Below are 22,910 nucleotides of genomic sequence, written 5' to 3' on the forward strand. Positions count from 1 at the left end.
ACTACTGCCCTTCTAAGTTTTACAAATACTATCAGCCGATACAGAAATGAAGGTAAAGTACTATCTTTCATCTTCCTAGATCTGTCCAAAGCTTTTGACACTGTCTCCCACCAGAAACTCCTCACTGAACTCTCCTACCTAAAACTCGGTCACTCTTCTCTAGCTTGGTTCCAAAACTACCTTACAGGTTGACAACAAGCTGTCAATTGGCACCAATATCCTTTTTTCCTTTATCTGTCACCATGGGGCTCCCCCCTGCCTCAATTCTAGGTCCTCTTCTCTTCAATATTTTTGCCAATAAACTTTGCCCTGCAACCCATCTTTCCTCTGTTGTTCAGTCTGCAGATGACTCTACACTCATCTGCACTGCTCCCACGCTACAACAACTCAAAGACATGACTCAAAGGTCTTTCTCTGCAGTAGAATCCTGGCTCTCATATTCATAACTGATTCTTAATCCAAGCAAAACTAAACATATGCTATTTTGACCCAATAAATCCAAAGAATCTTCATCTTCATTTCATTTTTTTAAAATCTGGCAAGTGTTTATTTACTGCATTGCTCTCTTGCTTAGGTTTCTTAGCTATAAATCTTAGTTCGTTCAGAAGTATACTACTTTACCCCCCCACCAACCCTTTCTGAATGCATTATTATGTAATAACTGCCTGTTGTTGCCATCATGCTTACCCTAGAATCTCTGCTTTTCTCTTTTCCTAGTTGAACTCTACAGTTCCCTACAAAACGGTGTCTACAGGACTGCAATCAGATTCTCTCAACATTTAAACAGAGTAGGTTGCACACACAAAAAGCATTTGTTAAGTTTTCGCATACAGTGCTTTGTAATTAAGCAGGTCACCATATTAGTCAGCTATAGGGCTCCTTGTTTCTACTTGAGTGGTTGCCTCCTTCCCCTGTAACTGAAGTAAATTGACTCTTCCATTAAGAGCTGTAATACTTACCTTATAGCTTTAGGACACCTTAGGAAACCTTGTAAACTGTAATAGCCCCGCTACATTCGCCCTCGCTATGCTTGGGCTCTCTTCGCTCCCCTCCCTTCCCCAATTCCCTCCCGCCTCCAGTACCTCTAAATTTATAGTACTATAGCCACTCCCCCACTTTCTAGATCCTATCTGCTTTCATCTGGGATAATTCCACTCACCCCCATTCTACTACCCACATTTTAATAGCACTTATTAGCTTTCATCTGGCATCCTCCCATCCCCCTTCCAGTACCTTTACCTCACCACTCTATCTTCTGGTGTTGCATCACCAGGTAAAACAGTACCTTAACTCACTAGCTGAATCACAGATAATGATATACTCCTCTTTACTACCCCTCTTGTTCACACCATACCTCCTTACCTTGTATGAAAACCAGATTTCAGGTCCCAAAAGGCCATACTATCACCCCAGATGTAAATCCTTCCACCTTCAACCATACTTACAGTACCAGATCCTATCCAACATCTTGTTCAGTCTATCAACATCTCAATCCCAGGCACATTAGCTCTAGATCCAAACACTACCACAAACTAATAAACACATTTCTGAAGTTCATCGCCAAGTATAGACTCAACCTAATACTTGGTGGTGATATTCACCCCAACCCTGGTCTACTCACTTCAGATACACATACCCCCTCTACTTGCAATCTAAGCTACAAACCTACAATTAATAGGCCAAATAACTCTCTCTTAGTCTGTCATCTCAATATTAGAAGCATTAATAACAAGGTACATGAATTGCATGCACTTCTGGATGTCCTCTCCCCTGAGCTTCTCTGTTTATCTGAAACCTGGTTAAAACCTAACATTAAAGACAATGAAGTGTTACCACCTGGGTACAACATACACAGGCAGGATCATGCTTTGAGGAAGGGGGGTGGGGTAGCTGTACTCTATAAATCTGAGTTGAATGTCATCATAGATGTAATACAACCTACTCAGATTAATAACTCAGAAATTCTTGCCACCAAATTGCAACTTAATAAAAATAAATGCATTAATATCATCTGTATGCATATTCCCCCAGGTAACAATATATCTACATTTGAAGATATCCTGCACTAGCTATCATGTCACTACCCCCAAGAAACCCTACTACTTGGAGACTTTAACATAGACTGGGGCATCTGTTCCTCAGAATCCCCAACCACCCATATTAACCTGCATGCATTTACACAAATCATATCCACCCCTACCAGGATAGGTAAACCCAACCAAAAAGAAAGTATACTTGACTGCGTACTCATAAACAGTCACCCCCAGCTGTACACCTCTGGTACCCTCCTTAATGGCCTAAGCGATCACCTTCTCACATATGTAATTAAGCACAAAACCATTAATTCCCAACAACCCTTACTCAGAAAGGTTAGAAACAATAAAAACTTTGACCCTGCCAAATTCCAACAAGAACTAAACTCATGTAATTGGTCTATTCTAAAACACCTCCCCTTAAAGGAAGCAGTAGCATACTTTAACAACAAATTCCTTGAGATCCTTGATTTGCATGCACCTGTTCGTTCAAAGGAAACCAAGGCAAAAACTGTGCCATGGCTTTCTATAGAGTCTAAACTCAAAATTAGCCTTAGAAACAAAGCATGGGCTTTATAGAGTTTTTCTAAAGACCCTCAAGATCACATTAAATACAGGCAATCCAGGAACAAAACCAAAAAATCAATTTTACAAGACAAAAAACAATACTACTGTAATTTACAGACAGTAAACCAAAATAACACTCAGAAGTTTTGGGCAGGTTTAAATAATCTACTACATCCTGGACAAACTTCAACCCCAATCCCTGCTGCTACTATTGATAAAACCCCTGAAGATGTTTCTGATAGTTTTAACCAATTCTTTACTGAGACAATTCAAGCCCTAGCTAGCTGACTACCTCCTAGCTTCCATGGTCCTGAAAGTAGCACCCCAAGAAACCTACTCACGTTCAACTTCCAACCATTCACCACTTCACTTATCCGTACCTTGATCAAAAAATTAAAACCCACTACACTTTCTGCTGATCAACTCCCTGCCGAGTACCTACAAAAATCAGCTGATGCTATTGCTTACCCCGTCTCAATACTAATCAATCCAACCATAGTAGAAATTAAACTTATCACCATCTTGAAAATATCCTATGTAATCCCATTTCACAAAGGAGGCAGCTCTACTGAATTCTCCAATTATAAGCCAATCGCTATACTCTCTCCAACTCAACTCATACACCACCTAATCCAAAATCACCTTATGGCAGACATTCAGCATGGCTTCCGTCCTCATCAGAGCACTACTTCAGCCCTCCTAGCCTTTACTAACACCATAAACTATAATCACAACAATAATTATATATCCTCAGCCCTCTTTTTGGATATTTCCAAGGCATTCAATATGGTTGATCACCAACTTTTAATCCACACCCTGCAAACATTCTGTCTAGATACTGGAGCCCTCCAGTGGTTTCAATCCTACCTGAATGGTCAACAGCAGGCTGTCCTCTGGCAGAACGAACTCTCTAACCTTCTAACTAACACCCTTGAAGTACCACAAGGCTCTATACTAGGGCCATTGCTGTTCTCCATCTTCATTAACGACCTTTATACTGTCATCCCAGAAGTCAGCTGTATCCAATATGCTGATGACTCTACTCTGATTTGCTCAGCCACATCTCCAGTAGAATTATGGTCAGCTACCCAGACCACCTTTAATACAATAGACAACTGGTTTTCTGAACATCGTCTCATCCTAAATCCCAAAAAAACTAAAATGCTGTTATTTTCATCAACACGTAGGTCTACCGCTTTCATGTTTACCATAAAATCAAATGATGGCACAATAATCTCCCCTGACCCATCTACAAAACTATTAGGTGCCATCATAGACAATAATTTTAAATTGTACCTACATGTTAACCAAACTATCAAAACCATCAATAAAAAACTAGGTTCACTTTACAGAATAAAAGCCTTCCTAACCCCTCCAGCTAAAATTGCCATAGCTCGCTCTCACCTTCTTTCAACCCTTCTGTACGCATCCCCTCTACTCTTGAATTTAAACAAGACTGTCCTTAACAAACTCTCAATTTGATACAACTACATTGCCAGGTTTGCCACTGGGCTGCCTTTTAGGACACATCATTGCATCAATCTAAATCAGCTTGGGTGGCTTGAACTACCAAGCCTAATCCAGTATAACCAACTGATTATGGCTATAAAATCCTCTATAATCCGGACAATACTTCTGCACTTAAAAATATTATCACCCCCTATAACAATCCTAGACTGCTTCAATCCTCTAACAAACTACTAATTCAGACTAGCAAAATTAATAACACAGCCGGTGTGTTCTCTCTTTGCAAACCCTGTAAGTAGATCCTGGAACTCTCTTCCAGCTGATATTACCTTACTTTCCACCTTAGGTCAATTTAAAACTAGACTCAAACAACATTTGTCACTTAACTGGCTATGTCAATGTATCAAGCCTGCTAACTCTCTCTAGAATGTGTAAAAATCTGTTAACCAGTTTACTGTGTAATTTAATTTAATCCTGACTTGTGCTCAGGATTAACTGTAACCTGTGGAACTTTGTTTAGCTTGCTTACTTATGTAATCTCTGTAAATAGTCTGTTTGTAATATGTAATGCTGGTGTTATGTATTGCTGTATCTGCTTACCATTGGAGCTTTTTTCCCCGGGCCTCCGCTGAAAATGGACATGCATCCAGTCGGACTATCACCATCAACAAATGTAAAATAAATAAAAATAAATAAATAAAAAATATCTATTCCACCAGGAATACCATAATAACTACAATATCCCAAACAAAACTTTTAGGTGTTCTAACTGACAATAATATGACATTTGATTAACATCTATCACAAACTATCAAAAAGACACATAAAAAAACTAAGAACACTATTCAGAATTAAGCCATTTCTGAACAACACTACAAGACACACAGTTGCCAAAACTCATCTACTCTCTACTCTACTATATGCCTCTCCTATTTTTACCAATCTAAAGAAAACAGATTTAGCAGAACTAGAAGCATGCTGTAACAAAATAACCACATTTGCTACAAATTCCTCACACAGATCACACCATTGCTCAGCCCTACAACAATTCAACTGGTTAGAATTGCCCCACTACTTAACCTATACCCAGCTTGTCACTACCCACAAACTGATACACCAACCAGAAAACCCCCCTGCTCTTCAGACTCTACACCTACCCTATACCAACAATCTGGTTCGCTGTTCCTCTAATAAACCTCTACTACAAATCATCAAATCCAGCAATACTGCTGGGGACACTTTACTCCAACTATTTTTCCAAAATTTGGAAAAACATCCCTCAATCCATTATAACTACTGATAACCACACTCTGTCTCCTGAACCTGATTGACTTCTTTGAATCAGTCTCCACAGCCATGGGCAAGGGTAAGGTGGTCCACACAGCCTATCTAGACCTTGCCAAGGCCAAGATCTTGTCTCCTGAACCTGATTGACTTCTTTGAATCAGTCTCCAGAGCCATGGACAAGGGTAAGGTGGTCCACACAGCCTATCTAGATCTTGCCAAGGGCTTTGACACCATCCCCCACTCTGGAATCATAGATAAACTTACTAAGTTGGGCATTAATCCCTATGTCACCCAATGGGTTGCTAAATGGCTTACTGATAGAACCCACACTGTAAAAGTAGCCGACTCCAAATCCAGCTCCAGACAAGTGACAAGTGGAGTACCTCAGGGTTCAGTCCTGGGGCTGCTCTTGTTTGGCATCTACTTCTCTGAAGTACAGGTCAACACTAAGAGACTCTGGCTAACAAAGTTTGCAGATGACTGCAAACTGGGAGCCATTATTGAATCCCCAAATGATGTGGATACTCTACAAAAGGGCCTTACAGAAACAGATGCTTGGTGCCAGAGCCATGGGCTCAAGCTCAATGCCAAGAAATGTATTGTTATCCCCTTTGGGAAAAAACATGTATTCATAAATTACCATATAGGTGGCAGTACACTAAACACAGAAAGTGTGATAAGAGACTTAGGGACACAGGTGGACAGTGGTCTCACCTTCGATAACCACATCACCACAACAGTCAGGAAATCCTTCTATGTGGCACACCTCATCACGAAGGGCTTTTCATCCAGGAAAAAAGGAGGTCATTGTCCCACTGTACTCATCCCTCATTAGACCCATTATAGAATACAATGCCCCATTAGGTATGTACCTCTCAAGACATCTGCAACAACTGGAAAGGCCTCAGAAATACCTCACTAAAAGAATCACAGGCCTAAAGCAGATGCCCTATGCTGACTGCCTTAAAAAACTCCAGCTATACTCTGTCGCATATCATCTACTCAGAGGTGATCTCTGCTTAACATACAAGGCCATGTCAAACCCAGAGCTGTGTGACATGCTACACTTAAAGAAATCCCAATGCCTCAGAGCTACACGCTCCAGGGATCTAAATCTTGTCATCACAATAAACAAAACATGCTGGAGGGATAGGTTCCTGACCCAGAGACTCCCCAGACTCTGGAATAGACTGCCCATACATGTCAAGCAGAGTGCCTCTTTGGCCCTCTTCAAAAGGAACCTTGATGATTGGATAGGAGAAAGGAAATTCACCCCGGGGATCATGTCAGTCGCCCTGCTAGACAGGGGTCCAGGGAAGTAAATAGTGTGGTAAGAAATAGCCAGGGAATTGTTATAGCTAGGCTTGTATAGGCCCTAGGGCCGATAGCCTAGTACCAACCTATGAACCTATGAAGGAGTGATGATTTTAATGTGATTGTAGAAGATTGTCTTGAATACACATGGAGAGCATTACTCTTTATCACAGAACATTTCCATATCTGCATGGTACTCTTGTGGCATTGACAGGAACCTTTTGTAACTTCCAGTCCCATAACACAACAGCAAGAACTTTGTCCAGGATGTTAAAAGTTGGCTGTCTTAAACTCACCATCTGTATTATCCATATGGTGCAGGCATATCCCAGATGCCTGTAAACACAGTTATAGGCAGTCTTTGATTTGTACTGGTATGGAGTTTCTGCAATGTCTGCCTAGACTAGTGTGAAGCACTTGGATCATAAACAGCCAGAGACAACTCTTTGTTCAGTTGTTATGTATCTCTAATGTCTCAGGCAGACAGCACATATCTTGGTTGAACACCTCCATCAAGATTATATTCACCTCCATGGCATTTACAGCCTAGACAAGCAGCATTATCGTTTTGAGTTTTATGGAGATCTCTTATTATAGAAGACTGAATATAGAATAGTTGGACAATATTTGCTACACTTCATAAAGGTGCTATGATGTAGACTTCAGAATCACTTATTGCCCACATGCTGGCAATATTATATTTCACCCCTGTTCATTAGTTTACATCACCTTGATTAATGTTAAATCAACAATGCTCAGCAGCTTTTGCAAGTTTTATGTATCATGCAGCTCTAGGTATGAAATTTTTTGGTGATTGCCTGCATATCATAAGGTCATAGGTTCATTAGGATCATTGCAAGGTCATAGGTTCATTAGAGTAATTGCCTGCATATCGTGGGGTCATATGTTCATTAGGTTGATTGCTTGCATATCATAGGGTCATTGGGTCATTAGAGTGATTGCCTGCATATCATAGGGTCATAGGTTTATTATTTCTTGCAAAGACCAAAGAAGAGCATCAGGAAGCTCAGCCACATCACCTATTACTAGTGGGAGACTAACAATGGAGAAATTGTATTAGATACTGCTCATAACCAGTAACAGTTATCAGCCGTTGCCATTGCACTACAGAGATTATTTAGTAAGACTAGAGGTCTGAAGCTCTTTATTCCATTTACTTTTATCTTTTGTAGGCAGTAAGCAGGTATAACCTATCTTATTCTATCAGCTGGGCATCATGCTACACCTAAAGAAAGCTGTCATAATTTAGAGATGTATACTTGCAGTATTTTTAAAACATTTACAAAACTCAACCAGTAAATTATGAGGACTTTGAGATCACTCCAGAGGCTTCTGGTAAGCTAAGCTTATAGCATACTGAGTCTTATATAGTCAAAAAAAAAGTATATATATATATATATATATATATATATATATATATATATATATATATATATATATATATAAAGAGAGAGAGAAAAAGATATAGATATAATTTCTTTTCTTGAAGGCAGCTTTAAGCAAAACATTTCTCTGATGAAAGCCTGTCAGTTCAACTATTCTTAATTTGCAATATGCATTTTTGGATCTAATTTGTGTAACTAAATTTACTAACTTACTTTCAATGAAAATATACATCCTTTATTTAATATAACAAACTTTTTTAAACCTAGTATCTAATATTTACATATAACATTTTGAACTAAAATGATTGGGGGGAATTTAAAAAAGCCTACAGTCTCGATTTCCATGTAGGCATTGTGCCACACTGCTTACATGAAAGTTAGCAGGTTTTAGATTCAGTAAACACAGCTGGGCAGTGCACATGCATGTGCCAACACCCAAATATCCGTGGCATGTAAATCACCTCATAAGCAAGTGAATTCTATGCAAATGAGTCAGGTAGCAAGCAAGCAGATAGGCAGCTCTCCAGACACAGTGTAAGTCTCCATAGTGTACATGGAAAAATTCCATGCACAGGAATGTAGACAGACAAAAGGAGATGTAAAAATGTAGGTAGATGGACAGAAATGTCATAGCACATACAGCTATGAGCAAAAATATCCACTGTGTATCTGAAAAAATAAGAGAAATAAGTTAAAATAATTGTTTTTAATAATCTGTGCATGTTTACATAGCGTGCCACTGTGCGCAAACATACCTCATAAAATAAATAAATAAATAAAAAATTGGAAAAACAACAGTAATATTATGTGACAGAAATGCATTACCGGGCCTTGTGTGGAGTATTTTCAGTGATGTATTGGTGCTGTTGCTAACGTGGTAGGGCTTTGATCCATGTTGTTTCCAGGGTTTGAGCATGGACCCCTATGCAAATGAGGCAGAGTTACTGAATAGCACAAATGGGTATCCATGTTTGCATATCCCCTCCATGTAGACACAGAATGATGTTGGTGTCCACACAAGAGGTAGCTGATATCAAAGGAGGGTGTGTCCAATACCGTCTAAGCTGATTTGAGCTTAACTGCGTCTGTTTAATTGTTGCGCTACCATGCAGAATGTGGAAGTCTGAGGGAGTGTGTGCACTGACTTCTAAGGTTTGCTTACCCATGAGGCATGTGTTACCCCCTGTTTGTGCTGTGATATGCTGTGCTGTGCTGAGCATAGAAGTCTTGGGGTGTGTCCACTGACTGCTAAGCTTTGTTTATCTACGGGGTGGGCATATAAGTGGTGCGCCATAGTGCTGAGTGGATCTAAAAGGCAATCTTGTATAAATAAGTTTTGACCCCTGTTTAACTTAAATTTGGACCATTAAATGATATCAGTGATAAACTAGGCAGGTGCAATGCATCATAGGAAGCCAATCAAGCAGGAAGAATTTACAGTAGAGCACTATAAAGTATGCACACACCCTACATTCTGATTTTCCCCCTATACACTGCACCATTGAAGTACATACCTGAGAATTTAACTGAAAGAATGCTAGGGGCTGCTGCAGGTCTGCTACATCTGTAGGTGCTAGATGCTGAAGCTAGTGCTACTGCTGCTGACAATAGGCCTAGGCAGAGAAGGAGAAGAGTGTTCAAGCCCAGGGTAACCTTCCAGGAGTTAGATGAGCTGGAGGTTGTAGAGTGCTACAGGATGGACAGGAACATACTACAAGAACTCACAGAGCTCTGCCATTCTCAACTCAGACCCAGAGCCAACAGAGGGGAACCCATCCCAGTGGAAACAAAGGTAACTCTCTCAGGATAATAGCCACAGGTACCTTCCAGACCAACTGAGGACATGACAGGGGTCTCACAGTCATCAGCATCCAGGGTACTCCACCAGTTCCTGGATGCCATGCTACCACATGCCAGTGAGCACATTTCTTTTCCCCTGACCCTTGAGGTGAGGGCCAGCAATACAGTACACTTCTCCCATGTAGCACACTACCCTGAGGTACTGGGTGCCATAGATTGCACTCATGCACACATCAAGGCACCACCTGGTGAGGAGGGTAGAATCTACATCAATCTATATCAACCAAAAGGGGTACCACTCCATCAACTGCCAGGTCATGTGCAATGCCCAGGGCATTATCATGAATATGTGTGCTGGCAGCCCTGGTAGTTATCATGACTCCCATATCTGGCCATGCATTACAGCTGTACCAGATGTTTGCTAGGGGGGACATCACACAAGGCCATTTACTGGGGGATGCTGGCTACACACTGGAACTGTGAATGATTACACCCATCAGAAATGTACACACACCAATGGAAGAATGCCATAATGAGGCAATCATACAAACTAGGAACATCATAGAGCATGTGTTTGATTTCTGAAGTCATGCTTCCAGTGCCTCGATATGTCTGGTGGAGCCCTGTAGTACTCTCCAGCCACATGTGCACAGGTATTCACAGTATGTGTCATACTACATAATATGATCCTGTGGAAACAGCTGCAGCAGGATAAGCAAATGGAAGGGATACACAGCCCCCAACCAGTGCCTAGATCACCACAGCCACACTCACAGGAGGATTCAGAGGAGAAACCCCCTGATGATGTCCCTGTAGGCAGACATAGGCATGCCCAGTACACATTAGCTTTCACTAACAGACAATGCATAACACATTCACTGACAACCTAAGGACTGACACTTTGCTCCAACTCACATACATATATAAAAATGATGCCAGGCAATCCACACAACATGTACCTAACCATGTTTTGGCTGTGTACTGCGTACATCAGATAGATTCACCCCTGAACTACAGTTCTGTCAACTGCCTCATTCGCAAGGTGAGTCACTCACATACACATAGTAAGGAGTACTATAATATGGTATTGTATGTATGGACCTGCTGCATGTATGCAAGGAAATATAGTGGGCTATTTGGAGAGATGTAACATCCACATGAGACTACAGATACCCAACCCAGTCCAATAGTATGTGGTCCATAATACTCACTAGGCCTCATGGTTGGAATATTCACTACAGCAGTCAAAGGAGATGTTAAACAGCGAGGTCACATAATATTTGCACTACTGTCTAAGCCAGCAGATCATGTGCTGTTCTTCCTCCACTCTCAACACATCAGTGTTCCATACAAATTCAGTAAATTAGCAATGTTATTATCAGCAGACCAGGCAATGTCAGGCCTGTGACATAGAACCCGATCACGCAGTGCATGTCTAACGTAATGCAGGGATAACAATGTACATATGTATGCTGTTGATTGTGTTATGAAGGATACATCTTTGTCTGACAGCCTGTGTGGCTCAATTGGCTAGGGATGTTATTATGGGTAATGATGTTGATGGTTCAAATCTGGAAGTATGCACAGCTTTTGCATGTGATGTATTAGTATGCTGGTGTTTCCACAGAATGTCATACCTCTCAGTCTGTTAGTGCAAGAAATCTGGGCAAAGCCAGGAAGAATGGGGGGGGGGCAAAGCCCCAAAAATAGAGACAGACAGTCAGTACAGATTGTTCTGATTAACCTAGAGAGTTGTAGTATGAAATCAAGTTGCATTATTACAGAATATCTGAAAGATATAAAGTCTGACACTCAAATGTTTGCCTGTAGTTAGTATTATTCAGTAACTTCAATATACAATAATTTATGAGAACACCACCACTGTATGAGGAACAGACCAGAAATATGAGATAACATTCTGCACATTCTGCCTAAATCTGTACAATTGAGAGATATACAGGCTATTAGTCTGTGTGTGGAGTAACAGTATGAACCTCAGTTACATATTAAGTACAGCAGACAGCTGAGGAATGCTGTGGAAAATTTGAGCGAAGTGCAGTACTGCAAAATAGGTGCAGCTGGCAATGTCTGCAATACTCGAAATCCCAGACTGGCGTACAGATAGGTCTGGCCTGGAGTCACCTTGTAAGTACTGACAGTCCCACTGAACATGTGCCTACACTTCATTAAAATGAGTGCAGCTTTTTTGCCTCATCATCAAAATGACCTGCAATGTGTAAATACATCTATATGTGCAGACATATACGTATACACATCTTTCTGTCACTATCCCTCTCTCACATGATTTGTATATCTATCTCTATGTACTGTTAAATAAGTATACTCTGATGTATTTATATATATATATATATATATATATATATATATATTTGTATATATATTTATATATATATATATATATATATATTATATATATATATATATATATATATATATATATATATATATATATATATATATATATATATATATATATATATATATATATATATATATATATATATATATATAGTTATATATATTACAGTGATACACAGGCCGGGATTCAGTAATCCTCCGTGTAAGACTAAATAAGTCTTACATGGAAACAGCAGCCTAAGAGTATGACATCAGCGCGCCATGCATATTCATGAGGGTGCTGAGTCATTTCTAAGGCTAACACGGAGCGTGCACGAGTGCTGGGGGCATGTCAGACTGCCAAGCAGTCCAAATATCCACGCCCCTGCAAGTGCCTAAATCTGTAAATGTCACCAGATATGAGCTAGTCTGCTCAAATGTGTATATCCCCAACACTACACTCCCCCACATTCAAAACCCTTGTACAAATGAAAATGTAAAACAATTTTTTTTTATTATTCCCGATATAGCTGCCCGTATTTGCGCATGTGTGTGTGAGTGTGCCCATTGCTTAGCTACAGTAAGCAGATGAGACATCGAAGAGGATAATAAACCACTTATATGCAAATTAAGCCAAATAGCAATAGCGTAGTGGTAGAGCCTTCGCACAAAGAGGAAACCTTCCCGGTTCAAGTCCCACCACTCCCCTTTCTATTTTCTGTAGGAAATCTGTGCATAAAAATAATTCCTGACATTTACCTTTCAAATGTTGTAGTGAATGATATTTTAAATATATATAAGAAGGTGAAACGGTCATGCATACTAATGAATGCATAAGTAACCTATCTTAAGCAATGTGAAGCACTGCTAAGCAACGTTTACCATTATTAAGCACATTTAAGAATAATTGCCCATATCTAAGCACTGCTTTAACTAGCGCAATGGCTTTGTGCAGAGCTGCACATCACGCCAACTAGCGCAAACAAAACATGTTTGCACAAAGCTGCGCGCAGTCGTCAGGCAATGTCGGGCAATGTAGAGCACCATTGGGCAAAGTTAAGCAAAGTCGGCTAAACACAGCCACACCTCCTAGCCGGTCAGGCCAGTAGTAAAATAAAAAGCAATGACAGGCCCCGAACCCGGAATACTCTGCACCATAATCACAGTACTAAACCACTAAGCCATGACAGCTTTTGCTATTCATGCATTGTCAACATACATATACATATTAATCAAAGTTTACTCAGTGCTAAGCAGGTGTGTACTCAGCTGAGATTTTTCAAAACCGACCAATCACAAATAAGTGCGTGAAATGAGGCATATTTAAGCTCCATAGGCGGGAATAATTGCCATAACTGGTTGTAGCTCCCATCTGCAGTCAGAATGTCTGGTGCTAGAGAGGGCTTTCATTTTCGAGAGCAACAGTGGGGCATTGAGAAGTCAAAAGTGGTGGTTTGGCTCCTCGTCCATCATCATGATGCAAGACTCCTGCAGGGCCAGTTTCAAGGCACTGAGTACAAAGCAGAAGCCTGGAACCATCTAGCACATTATCTCACCAGTGCCACAGGTGTCCCTCGGACTGGTGAGCAGGTCAGACACCACTACACTGACCTGAAGAGACGCAAGCAGGACCAACTGAACCAATGGATACAGCAGGCCTGTGGGAATGAAAATGCCCCACTATTGAATAGGTAGCCATGGAATGGAGTATGTAAGAATTGGTATTGTAGTCTGTATTATGGACAGGTATGTCTCAATATCCCTTCATTTACTTCACAGCTGCAGGTGTCCGTGCTGCGAATTAGCAAGCCTATGCAGATAGGCTGCTAAGGCTGCACCACCAGGCAGGTTAGCAATTATTCTGCATGTATTGTTATATAAAATAAGTGAGAGAGCCTGAAAAAGAGTGTTGTATCCCATTAATAAAGGTATAATACATCTGGAATAAGTCTTCTGCATGCACTGTAATATCAAACAAATGAGAGAGCCTCTAGAAAAGTGTGTAATGTAATTAATAAAGGTATAATTCCTGGAGTGCGTCTGTGTCACTTACTTCGAAATGTTATTGTACTCTTGCATTATATAAATAGTACTATTGTATTAATCGCTGTCAACCCACACTTGGCCAGGCCCATGTAAAGTGGATGAAGGGAGTGCCAGTAGCTGTGAAGCATATATACAGTCCTCAACTGTTGGTTAATGGCTGGCATGCATAGGTAAATCTGGCACACGAGTAGCTTGTTAATGTGTTTCCCAGAAATGTCATTGTGCTGCTAGAAATGTAGGGGGCTGTAGAAATATAACTGATAATGTCACCGGAATACTTCCAGATATGTAGATATATAAATATAAATAAAATATATAAGTACATAGCAGTAACATCTGCATCCTGGGCAGTTTGTATGTCAGATACAGGTCAGGTATATAAGGAACTAGCCAAACCCATCTCACAACTTAATGGACTTTGCCTAGTGTAATAATACATGTAGGGGATATACACTTGTAGTCAATAGGAATGTAGTGTAAACTATAAGTACATATAAGATGTTAATGGAGGTATCTTTTTACACCCTACTGCATGTGCATAAGCAATGCAATTCCACACCTCAATGGGTATGTCTAATCTCAAAACATTTGTTGGGACGTATGTCCTATTGGTTTAGAAATATCTGCATTTACTTTGATGCATGTGCCCTGTTCAAACACCACAATCTTGGTGGCCTGTTGCCACCAATCAATCCTGCATGCTGTTGGAATGTCCTCTGTTGTTCTATATATGCATGTGTTATGCTTGCTGTTCAACTGTTGGAACTCTGGTGTGTTGGGTTAATGGTAATATTACTGCATGCTGTTACAACTAATTTGGAATGCTGTTGGCTGTTACTAACCCATATTGTTATTAAATCCTCCTAAACATAGAACATATGGGAAAGCTGGTCTCTGCAGACCCACCTGTCCCACCTCAGCTGGCGATGGCACCTGGCACCAGCAGGTCCGGTGCCCAGCCCGGGACCTCCTCCTCATTTGGCTCTTTGCCACTTTCAGGTGGAAGCATTGCAGGGGATGGGGCTCATCCCTCCCATGCAAGCGTGGCTGGAGGAGGGCCACCTCTCACCCTCTGAACGGTCCAGGCTGTGGTGCGTAGGGAGATCCAGCATTCAGTCGTTGATCCCCTACGCCAGCTCAAGGCAAGAGTGGCGCAACTCACGGGTGAGCCTGCCCCTCCTACGCAGCCCCCAGCACAGCCACCCTCTGGGCTGTGAAGGTGCAGTGGTGACTGCCCATGGGTTGGGATCTCAGTTCCACTGTTGCCATCTGTGGGCTCATGGGCTTGCAATTTCTAAACATCCTTCCCCTTCAATGGTGTCCACCCACCCCATGTGTCATATTCTGTCCCTGTATGCATCTTGATTGTCTTGTCTGTTTACCTCTCCAACCTACCTCCCCAAATATACCTACTTCCTCTACCTCACTTTCCACTCTCACATGAAAAAAAAAATGGGCAATCTGCTCTCACAAAAATATTACGCCCCATACATAGCTGCCCATTCTGCACACATGTCCGCTGGACAAATAAACTGATATTTAATTGGCAGTACAACATACTTAGTTGTCCTCATCCCTCTCTCAGGGGTGGAAGGTTTAAAATTTCCCTCCAAATTTCTAGTATATGCACAGCTCTTGCTGTTAAAGAAATGGGCAGCTATGGACCTTCCCTACACCCATCCTGCACATCCCTAGCTGTTTTCCCTTCTGTCTTTCCCTCTTTGTGCCCCTTTTTTACCACTTTCCTATCCCCCCATTTTCTTTTCTTTCAAAGAAATGAGCGCAGGGGTTAGCGGGAGTAAACACTTTTAAGCAGTCATTAGCGGGTTTGCACGAGTGTGCGCTTCTGTGCGCTTAGCTAAGTATTGCAAAGCTTTGCGCAAACCTGTGCAAAACTGCTTACAACTGCTTAAAAGTGCTTTAGTCATCCTGTATGTGAGGGGCCCTTGTTCTGCTCAGCAGCAAAATAAAACACCACTGTCAGTCTCGAACTCCGGACACATTAGACTGCATGAAGTACCACTAAGCCACAGTAGACATACAACAAGTTGGTGCTGAAATAAATATATCATGCATCAGAATGAGTGAATATAAAGGAAAAATAGGAATGCCATAACACAAAACTTGTTCTGTGGAACTTTACTAGCAGTTGTTGTGGAATTGCATTACATGACTGTGATAAGAGAACCAGCCATTCTAGCAGGAAATAATGTTACAGCAGCACTTTACAACCCACACACCGTATTGTAGCAGGATAAACAGTGGCATAACTGATTAGGGCAGAGGACATACATCCCAACTGTGACTACTTTCCAGGATGTCCCTCATTTTGAAATTTATGTTAGCTGTGTCCCTCTGAAACCCTCTGAAAGGTAGTGATGTTACGCAGAAAGGTGGGGTATTACACATAATGAATAATGACAATAATAAGAGGTAGACACCACATGTACATCAGAAAAGGTGTGGTAATCCATATGCACTGGTTCTCTCAAAGTCTCCACTTACTGCCTCTATTATTTTGAAGGTGTACCACACTTTTACCTACCTTTCCCTGACTCTGTTCAAATATGTACCTGAGTGTTTCAGAGGCCTGGCAGAGGCAGAAACACACAGGCATATCAGCTTTTCTGCTGTTACACACTGTGCAAATAGCTTTGTAAGGAATTCCACAAGCATACCGTTATGTAAGAGTACAACACTGAAATACCAAAGGATGTAGCCATGTACTGGTAGCAATGGACTGTAACAATGCCATTGTACCAGTGCTGAAAAGACCTGTGCGTTGCACAGACAAAGAATAACAGGCTAACATCTGGCTGCCATCTGGATAGGTCCACAGTTGGGAGCTATGCAGACAGACTACTTGCCTTGATAAACTAACAGGTACACAGCAACCCTTTAAGTCCAGCAAGATAGCATTCACACAATAATACATAATGCTCTCTGTACGTCTGCATCCCTACCCAAATGTACAATATACCTGTGTGTTCAGGGTCTACCAAGGATGTAGGTAGGCATACTTAGTACTGGAATTGTCCATTTGTCATGAGCAGTCTGTGCTAATGTCAACACTAAGAAAGCACAAACTTTTCAGAAGTGGGTACATTGATATTCACAGAATAGCACTTCACAAACAGTTCATGTGCCAAAAGAATACATCTCAATAACTACTTTTGTATGGCAGTTAATTGTATAAGTAGAAATGAAACTACATACTCCCACGTATCTTGTGTTAGCATTTGCAGGGGTGAGTAAAATTCTACACTGACAAGTGTGTACTGGAAGTGGCAACATCCAGGTCTGAGTACAACATTTAAATCACTGGCTACACCCCTAGCTTCAGATATAAGAACTATACCAACCTTCTGATTTAAACAATGGTGTCCACAGCAAACAAGTATGAGCCCCACTTTAGAAAGCTGAAAGGGTTATGCCTACCTGGCATAGCAATTTATAGCATTGGGTTGCTATGACAGTGTGTACTGCAATTACCACACAGCAGGCTGCATGTAATTACCAAATGGTGGCCACCAATTGGTGCAGAGGCCATCACATGCACATGTGCAGATACCTATAAAGGCAGGCTGTACTTGCTGCCCACACACGCAATCACTCCATTGCAGACACTGAGAGAGTGTGAGAGACAGAGAAAAAGCAAACCCAAAAGCAAAAGGAACATGGAAATTAATAATACCAACACATACAAAGGAAATGTATGTAACAGATATGTATTTACTGGCATGTAGTAGATGTTTTTGAAGAGTACTCTACATACTTTGAAACAGCCATATGTGGCAGCAGTACGTATCTATGCACAGATGTCCAGCATAACTACTGCCATGGACAAATCTGTGCAGGTGTGTGCAGGGGGACATAAGTGTGACATATGTAGCTCAGCATTAAATGTCAAACATCTGATCCATGTTATCTGTGTTCTGTACTGTAGTGTGGACAATGGCTGTTTGGGGGAGTAGCACAAACAGCTATATAAACATTGATGTGACATAGTAACACATGCATGATAGACATATTAACGTGTAGCTTAGCATTGGCAACTGCTGTACCAGGCTAGTATGCTAATCTAGCATGTTTAGCTATATACACACCGTCTAATGTTATTGTGTGCTCACATGTGACACCTGTTCATGTTGCAGCAAGGGCCAACAGGTCAGCTGTGAGGTCCAGAGACTTACAACAGTGTGGACCTTGTGTGTGTATGGCACACACATACAGAGAGAAATATATATGTGTCAAATATATTAACATCTTTACATGTGCATAGAGAAAGGAACGTACTGCAACTGTATGTGAAGGGTGGACATATATATGTTGGTGAAGGTTGTTATGTGCATATATGTATGTAGGTTGTAGTGTGTGGCAAATAAGACAGCATACAGTGCTGGTATATGACATGTGGTGGTTAAACACTGTGGGTGTGATTTGTTAAGTTTGCAGTGTTGCAGCCAGTGAGGCCTGCTAAAGCTACATGGGCTGAGAACACCTTCAATGCATTTCTCACAAGACTGTGCAATATCATTACATTACTGTATACCTCACATCCTTTGCATAATTGATATTCCCACCATGAAATGTGGACTGTATATGTGCCTATATGTATATGTATATGTACACCAATGGATGTGTATATGTATCTATGTATATATATATATATATATATATATATATATATATATATATATATATATATATATATATATATATATATATATATATATATATATATATACAGAGAGAGAGAGAGAGAGAGACATAGTCATATATAGTGAGACAGATGCCTGGTGTCAAAGCCATGGCCTCAGGCTCAATGTATCCACTTTTACAAAACATAGTATCTCCACAGTACCACATAGGTAATAGCCCCCAACATGTTGAACAGGTACCGATGTGTTCATACAGCCAAGTGTAACGTCATCTCTCCTTTGGTAATCACATTTCCAAAGGTATTATGAAATCCCTTGGTGGATCACATAAGCGATAAGGGGTCTGCATGCATATCCACAAAGGTTGTTGTACACCTATAATGAATAGCCATCATTGACAAACTTTGCTGCGTTTGAACATGTCTGAAATATACCTCAGGCATGACCCCTCACTCACTCTATTCAATAGAAACCATAATGAGTGTGTGCGACACGGATGACCTAGGCCAGGGATCACTGCAGTGGCCGGGCTTGTCACAAGCATACAGATGTGACCTAATGTCTGGAAAGCGCCAGCACACTCTGGCAGAGATAGCAGATGTGTTCATGGAGAAAGCAGGGTTCCCACCTATGAAATAATTGACTTCACATGTACGTATATGTATTTGCCACACAGCTACCTGACATGTGCAATGCACATACTGTTGTCATAGTGAAATGTCATACAGTAGTAAAAGCAAAACCCACAACACATTGACCAACAGTGTCACACACACACACACACACACACACACACACACACACACACACACACACCCCAAGTGCAGGATTCAATCCCCCTACCTAACTACTTTAGGATAATAGAGCAGTACATATTTACATGACATGCTATACACATTACTGGAAGTTCTCCTTTCCACAGGTATATTTGTAGGATGGTGACATCATCAGATGTGACAAAGATGAGTATACCACTTTTAAGGTGTTTCAGTAGTCTTTTAAAAAGTTGCTCCTCTCCAAGGAGATACACACTCTCATACAATTGACAAGTGCAGGATACACAGCCCTACCTAACTACTTTATGATACTAGAAGAGTACGCATTAACACAATGTGCTATACACATTACTAGGAGTTATTTTCTCCACAGGTATATTTGTAGGATGGTGACATCATCAGACTTGACAAAGATTCGCATACCACTTTTAAGATGTTTTACTACTCTCCAAAAAGGTTGCTCCTCCCCAAGGAGATCACACACACACACACACACAGACACACACACACACTTTTGTCAAATGCAGGATTCAAACCCCTACCTAACTACTACGTGATACTAGTGGAATACGCATTAACACGACACACTATATACATTACTGAGAGTTTTCTTTTTCACAGGTATATTTGTAGGATGGTGACATCATCAGACTTGACAAAGATTAGTATACCACTTTTAAGGTGTTTTACTACTCTCCAAAAAGGTTGCTCCTCCCCAAGGAGATCACACACACGTTCCCTTAATTTTGACCTGTTAATAACAGCCTGCATTTAAATTGAACCTGTGCACTGAGAGAGAGCCTTACAAGACTATCTGCAAATATATAGAGCTGAGTATATTTTTCTGTATTATTCTGTATTATAGAGCTAAATTGTTGCTTAGATATCTGTTGTCTTACTGTTCTGCAAATATACAGAGATCAGTATATATTTTTCTGGTTTTATAATTTGCACTGTGATTCCTCACATATCTGTTGAAACTGTCTTCCCCACCCCCCCTCATTTTCTGCCTTGTCTTCAGCTGATATAACCGTTTTTTATAGCTTGTGTGTTGCTTAACTCCATGTTCCCTTAATTTGACCTGTTAATAACAGCCTGCATTTAAATTGAACCTGTGCACTGAGAGAGAGCCTTACAAGACTATCTACAAATATATAGAGCTGAGTATATTTTTCTGTATTATTCTGTATTATAGAGCTAAATTGTTGCTTAGATATCTGTTGTCTTACTGTTCTGCAAATATACAGAGATCAGTATATATTTTTCTGGTTTTATAATTTGCACTGTGATTCTTCACATCTCTGTTGAAACTGTCTTCCCCAACTCCCTTCCCTGTTCTTGGTTGTAGTTTAAATTTGGTGGCTTTTGCAGTGCCCACCCCACTGTAGATTTGATCTAGGACACTCCCCCAGTCCCACCTCTTTACCGCATTCTACCTAATAAACCCTTTCTGGACTTGCTTTTAGTCCTTTTTAATTTAATTACATTTTGTTCAAACTGTGTGTGGACTAATATTGCTACATACTCAATTGTGCCAGCTTGCACTGCATGTGAATTCTTTTTACTACTGTTTTTGCTACTTTTCTGAAAAAAAAAATTGTAATCCTGTTTCCTACCTTTCCTGTAATTAGTGTTCCAGATACAGATTTGCTGTATCCAGGACTGTTTGTAAGCTTCTGAGCCCCCCAAGCCTTTCTGTGTTGGAAGGAAGCCTTCTAGCTTATCAGTGGGAGTGGTAAGCATTAGGTAACCTGTCTACCACATAAGGAGTGGTTCTGGCCCAGAATTTGTAGTTATTGGCCATTTGGGCGGTTTTCCATCTCTCTCAACTTTCTGATTTGAAGGCCTGCATTTGCACTTGTTTCTGTCCTGTAACTCCTGGGCCCATCTCATTTGCTCACTCAAAAAAAAAAATGTATCTGCTTTTACTGTATTTGTGTTTCTTCCTACTTTATTTTGCTTTTGCATCATCTTAATAGTACTCAGTTGTATTTATTACTGCTTGGTGTAACTTATTCTAAGCTTTTTAGTTTAAGCACTTGGGCTTCAAACCAGTTGTTTTATATTAAGAAGGTGTGTGGTCTGCACTGTAGTGGCAGAACAGGTAGCTAACATCCTTCTAAGTTGGGAACTGCTGATTGAGGGCTCAGTGTCTCTTATTCTAAAAGTGTATTTATTCTGGTTTAAGCACTTGGGCTTCAGGCCAGTTATTTTACATAAAGAGGGTTCATGGTCTGCACTCTTGTGGGAGGAGAGGCTGGACTCTGCCCTTCTGAGCTGGGAATTTCTGGTTAAAAGCTTATAGTGCCTGCATATTTGAACTGCTTCTTACTGAAATTGGTACACCTTGTTTGCTGTAGCATAGACTAGATCCAGGCCTGTTGAATCTAGCTTTGTTTGTATAACTTGAGCACTAATCCAGGCATTCTTTAAAGTATTCAATTGTATTTATTACTGCTTGGTAGTAACTTGATTAAAGTGTAGCTATCATTCTAAGTTATTTCGATTAAGCACTTGGGCTTCAGACCAGTTGTTTTACATTAAGAAGGTTTTGTGGCCTGCACTGTGGTGGCAGGACAGGTAGCTTACATCTTTCTAAGTTGGGAACTGCTGATTGAGGGCTCAGTGTCTGTTATTCTAAAAGTGTATTAGTTCTGGTTTAAGCACTTGGGCTTCAGGCCAGTTATTTTACATTAAGAAGGTCTGTGGTCTGCACTCTTGTGGGTGGAGAGGCTGGACTCTGCCCTTCTGAGCTGGAAATTTCTGGTTAAAGGCTTATAGTGCCTGCATATTTAAACTGTTTCTTACTGAAATTGGTACACCTTGTTTGCTGTAGCATAGACTAGATCCAGGCCTGCTGAATCTAGCTTTGTTTGTATGCTTGTTGTTTGCTTGCTTGTTATTTCCCTGAAATGCTAATTCCACCTAAAACGTGGCTTTTCAGTGCTTCTGTGGATCCCTAGTGATATCTGCATTGCTTACTGTACTTATTTCCTTGTTTCACTTGAAAGAAAGTTACTGTTTGTCGTTTTTGCATTTAAGTTACCTGTAACACATTGCATTTAAGTTAACTGGCACTTGCTCACTAAAGCAATTATATAAGTCAGCACTAAAAAATTAAAAGCACTACACCCTCACAAACTCCCCTTGAGTACCTTGTTCCCCATTGGCCCTTTTTTTCAATTATAAAGGAAT

This window comes from Protopterus annectens, chromosome 10.part0 (assembly GCF_019279795.1).
Source record: "Protopterus annectens isolate FY-2018-M chromosome 10.part0, PAN1.0, whole genome shotgun sequence".
NCBI classification, from domain to species: domain Eukaryota; kingdom Metazoa; phylum Chordata; order Ceratodontiformes; family Protopteridae; genus Protopterus; species Protopterus annectens.